The 5,846-nt window shown below is 36.6% G+C and overlaps 1 long non-coding RNA gene across 1 annotated transcript in view; it reads left to right on the top strand.

Moving 5' to 3' along the window:
• Positions 1 to 852: 852 nt before the first annotated feature.
• Positions 853 to 5,846, top strand: part of LOC116845490 — an 11,206-nt gene continuing 6,212 nt past the window's right edge. The window contains exon 1 of the long non-coding RNA XR_004378252.1: positions 853 to 1,100. This is a non-coding gene — a long non-coding RNA (uncharacterized LOC116845490). The remainder of the gene's footprint in view (positions 1,101 to 5,846) is intronic.

Below are 5,846 nucleotides of genomic sequence, written 5' to 3'. Positions count from 1 at the left end.
AAATTCATATTCATGGACCGTCATTTGACTATTATTTAAATCAATATGTTTTGCGTGAAATAATCTAATAAATAGACTATTATTGAGTAATCGCTGATTAATGATACTATAATTAATTAATATGTATTAATTAATTGGTATCAAATAATAGTAAACTACGAATGCTGACCTAAATTTCGATCTCTTTATTCTCGGCGAGTTCGTCAAACATCCGTAAAAAAACGGAAACGAAAACTTTTATAATTGATTTGACATACCTTGAAATATATAACATATTGCTGCCTGCGTCCCAGCGCTCTATATCGTTCATCCTGGCTTCCGATCTAGCATTCTAGCTGCTCCGTTGTGGCATCGGCACTAGCACTGACACTGACACTCGTGTAAATATAAGAATCAATCGGAGAAACGCGTATCAATTTATCCGAGTTACCGGTGAAAAACAGATTTAATATTTAAAGAACGAAATATTATAATCATCCACCGGGAATGATAGTTAACACACTGACACGTGTGCTTCGAGATATGCGTATTATCCGCCGTCACGGAACGTACTGAAAGGGTCTGAAAAACGCGTCACGCAGCGCGAGAGAGTACGCGTGGTCTTGAAAGATCGAAATGCCCGCGATCTGTTACACGCTCCCAACGGTCGCGAGCATCATTCTATCTTTATTTAACATCCAATGAGCAACAAAGACAGAATGACGCTCGCGGCCGCTGGGAGCGTGTAACGGATCGCGTCCTAGACTGCGCGCCGCCGGGAGATGACGTAACACTTTTTGTCCATTATTATGATATGCTCGCGCGTCGCGTGCTTATCTGTGACTGAATCATTATGTTTCGAGTCGACAGGCGACGACACATCGTGACGCGTATTACGTGATATTACGGTGCGTTAATTATAATATTATTTCCATCGGTTTTGAAAATATTTAATCACTCTCGTCGTGTCGTGTACTTATTGATAAATGTTTTTTCCGATTAAATTGTCGTCTCTACGCGAGTGTCATGAGCTAGTGTTTGAAATATTAAGACGGAGCAGAAAGAAATGCTAAATCAGAAAGCCAGAACGTATGCAGCAGCAATACATCATATATTTCCAGGTATGTGGTATAATTTATTATTACGAGTTCTTTTCGATTTTAATGTTTGATCAACTTACTGCGAATAAAGAAATATTCCGAGTCGGAATTTAAGTCGGCATTTACAATCCCTCATCATTTGACAAATATTTATTGAGTGAATAATTATTGCTTCATAAATTATCACAGAATTGCTTAAAAAATCATGTTTACCTATATTTTAGAGAACAAAATTATGGATTTAAATATTCATGAATACAAATCTATTATTAATTACGCTCTCAATCAAACATCATGAATAATTCATAACTATAAGTACCGATTTTAAAATATAAAATAAATCTTGTAAGACGTGATTTATGAGTCTAATAATGCTCTGTGGATTGCATCCTATTTTATATCTGCAAATGTCTTATTTTCACTTGTGTTTAGACATAATATTTCTATTGTTTCTGTGTGTTATTGCACCGGATCTGAAATTAAATCTCTATTAGTACACAGCATTATTGGACACACAACTGTTATCTTTACCCTTACACAACTCCATACTCTTCGCTCTTTCTTAAATATAATATTGATAAAACTATTATAATAATTTGTAGCATTAATTGTAGAACAATAGTTTATGTAATACTATACAGGGTGTCCGGTAATTAATCGAGCAACCACCGTATACAGGTAGAACGGGTCAAAATAATTATAAAAGTTATATACCATTTTGAAATTTTCTCAATATTTATTCCGTAATTAACTAAAATGTATAAACAAATGAGCTCAAGCGACACGTATACGTTACTCCGCCTCAAAATCAGCTGTTTACTCATCGTTGCTAAGAGGTAAGCCATTTCTTTTACATGCATAGTTTGTCCTACCGCTTCTCGTGCACTAATTTGTTTATACATTTTAATTAATTACGAAATAAATATTGAGAAAATTTTAAAATGGTATATAACTTTTATGATTATTTTGTCCTGTTCTATCCGTACACGGCGGTTGCTCAATCAGTTACCGGACACCCTGTATATCTCGAGATTTTTCGTCGATCTTTCAAGTTTGTTATTTGCAGAACTAATATAAAAAAATTTTAACTCGGTTTAATAGATAGTTAAATACTCTCAATATCGCAAATATTTTTCTTAGTATCTGTCTAAATCTTTACTAAGCATATTCATATTTTAATATACTTCTATATCTTGTTTTATGTCACAGAAATATTCAATGGAATTATTTATTCATATAATATCTTAATCGTTTCAAGTAATTTCGAGTAGCTGGAGTACTGCTCATATATTGATATAAATATTACACTTACTATTTATTATTCATCTGAATTTATAGCACGCTTGGCAATATTCTCTATACACCGTGTGGGCTATACATGGGCGGCTTTTAAATAAAATTTTCCGTATCACATACCTGAGTTAGGTTGGCCGTTGCTGTTAGGTCGCGCGGAAGGTGCTCCGTCTCTAGCCTCCACTTCCAGGGCGTAAGCTCCCTGCTTCTCGCGATCGAACATTACTTTTGTGAAGATCTCGCCGGTCTCCCTGTTGATCTCGAAGTAATCCTTGCCCTCGTTCCTGTCGCTGTCTACCACGTAATACGTGACCTAGATAAACAAGAGAGGGTTTATTGACTCCAACCGTCTGTGTCTCGCATCCGTGAGTAGCAAATAGCGAAGAGTGTCGTAATCTTGCTGGACATAGCTATTTGCACGTAGACGACATGTACTTGTTTGCTAATTGCTCGCAGTAATTTGGATACAACGCGATCGCGATTAAAATATTTCAAATCCGATAACTTGGCATCGAAATTCGATGATTTTCCTAATTATTTCTTTTCTAACGTAAAACTGAATGCAAGCAATATATTTTACGCATTAATATATAAACAACTTATTTTCTAAATATTTGTCTTATTTCTTTACATTAAATTCATAATGTTCATATATTTCCATATATTTTTCACGAATAATAACTAACTGCACTTCTACATTTTTTTATTGCCATTTCTAACTTTAAAAATATGTTCGTAAAGCAATCCTTATACCGCGACACCAAAGTTGTCGGAAATGGCTCGACTTTCTAACCTACTTAAAGTTTGCTGTAGCTGCATGGGTGTATGAAATGTAGAATATTGTTACGAAAACGTATTAATCCACCACCACAACAACACATTTGCTTTTTGTGTATTAATGCATTATCAGTAGCGCTACGATGCAAGTGTCTCAGTAACTTTTTTGTGGTTATAATAGCTATTGACATTTCTCAATCTATTTCTACCCGATTTATCATAAACGGTAAATATTTCAAGTCTGCTGGATTATACTCATGTATATCCATCAGATTCGCGTGTGATCCAACGGGGATGAGCAGTAAATCGCGATCGTATAGTCTCTTTTAAACAATTAAACTTACTTTGCTTCGCAGATATTCCATACTTCCAGCGCTTTTTCCGCTGAACAATCGTTTCCGACAATGTCGTAGACGTAAGTCGGTGTCGAAAGTCAACGCACAAGGATTGATATGGACTTACGCTGCATCAATCGTCCGACTTTTTTAATCATATTTGCTGGGATATGTCTACGTCAATCCTTGTGCATTGACTTCCGACACTGACTTACATCTACGACATTGTTGGAAACGATTGCGACAATCTTTGTTCTTAGACCAATACTTACGGATATCTATCAGATCCGGGTATAACCCAATCGGAATGAGCAGTGTACCGCGATCGTGTGGTCTCTTTTGTACAGTCAAACTTGCTCCACAAGTATTCCGTCTTTCTTGTTGAGACACGTACGGAAAAGGCATCAAATGTGAGATATGCTGCCTGCGTAATGATGCCGAATCGGAATGGTGGCGCCGACCGACGGCGCTTCAGAGAGTTACCGTAACTCAACCGTTTTGAATAATATGCGCGCTCCTGACTTTATTCTTACGAACAACGAACTTATGACTAACTGCACTTCTATTCTTTATCGCTATTTCTAACTTCAAGAATGTGTTTGGAAAACAATCCTTATATCGCGATGCCAAAATTGTCGGAAATAGTTCAACTTTTTAACTTACTGAAAGAGTTGTTATAACCTGCGCGTGTGTATAAAACGTAGTATATTCTTACGAAAATGCATTAATTCATCGCGACAACGATACATTTGCATTGATTTTGTACATTAACGTATTATTAGTAGCGCTACGATGAAAGTGTCTCAATAACCATCCAGATAGCACAGAAAATTCTAAAAGAATTCAGTCATATGCCACCAATACTAAGGTCATTTTTAAATATAAAAAGAATTCTTTCCATTGAACTGAACTCTGAAGAATTCTTTTTGCATCTGAAAATGAACTCAGAATTTGTGTCATACGACTGAATTCTTTTTGAATTCTCTGTGCTTATCTAAGCAGTTCGTAGTTATGGTACTTGTCGATATTTCTCTAACTATTCCTCCTTATGATTTACCGTAAATAATAAATATCTCAAGTCTCTTGTAATTAAGGTGACTAGACGTCCCGATTTTTTCAAGTGTTATTCGGGACACCGATTTGTCATCATTTCAATGATTGTCAAATAATTTTCGGATTTTTTTACCCCCTTCCCCCCGCCCCCCGCTTCACACATTTATAAAGTTTCTTGAATTTAGGGTTAGGAAATCTAGTCATCTTACATATACCGCGAGGAGAAACGAGATTACTTACAAATGACTTATAAATATCTTCACGATACGTCCCGACGTACATCGCTACTCCCGAGACTTATTAACGCGCGAGACTCATTTTCGACGGATAAAAGGCGCGAGAAACGCGGAGCGATGTATGCCCATGGCTGCTGTTTGGCGCGAAAAGATCGAGCATTTCATTACCAACGCCTAAGGCGCGTTCGAAAACTCCCGGGTGCTTCTCTTCTCTCTTTATCTCACTCCTAGAGAACCTCTAGTACAGAGAATCGCCAACTTGGTCATGTGACCAGCTACTCAGCTACTCTGCGATTGGCTGGCATTAACATGTACGGATTTGGACATTGCGACGCCGATGCAAAACCATATATATATATATATATATATATATATTATATATATATATATATGTATATAATAAGCATTTATTCTGCATTAGCGTCGCAATGTCTAAATCCGTATATATTTATGCCAGCCAATCAGTTGGTCACGTGATCAAGTTGGCGATTCTCTGTACTAGAGGTTCTCTAGTTCGCATCACTGGCGTTCACTTTCATACATTTTTGGCATTTTCGGCGCGCTAATGAACTTTTGGTGTACGGGTGCCTTTTCATGCAGCGAATGATTTGTAGCGAGTAGTGAATAATTCGCCGCGAAATAATGAATAATTCGTGCGTAAGAGAATTGCTGTAAGAAGTAAGAGTAAGAAATTAACCAATCATAGTTGATTATTCTTGTCACATTCGACTGGTCAATTTCTTGTTCTTATTTCTTACTGCCATACTTTTACGGCTATTATAGATGATCCTTAAGGCTTGTCGATGACAGTCTCCATAGAGGATGCAACCTAAGACGTTTCTCTGACAAATTTTTAAGATGTTTGAAAAATTTTAAAACATTTTTTAGACATTTTAGACGTCGTGTTGTGTGGATCTTTTTTGTCAAGTCAAAATTGCTCCGCGAAATATTTCGTGCTTCATGTAGAGACATGTATTCGGAAAAGGTGCCAAATGTGATATGTAATATTAGTCTTAAGTTGGTGGCGCCGATCGACGATACTTCAGAGAAGTACTGTAACTCAACTAGGTACC

The sequence above is a fragment of the Odontomachus brunneus genome, unplaced genomic scaffold (assembly GCF_010583005.1).
Source record: "Odontomachus brunneus isolate Ranch 3 - 2012 unplaced genomic scaffold, Obru_v1 Obru_scaffold_052, whole genome shotgun sequence".
In the NCBI taxonomy this organism is placed as follows: Eukaryota; Metazoa; Arthropoda; class Insecta; order Hymenoptera; family Formicidae; genus Odontomachus; species Odontomachus brunneus.
Note: the sequence above shows the minus strand (reverse complement) of the source record. Positions and strands in the feature narration are given on the sequence as shown.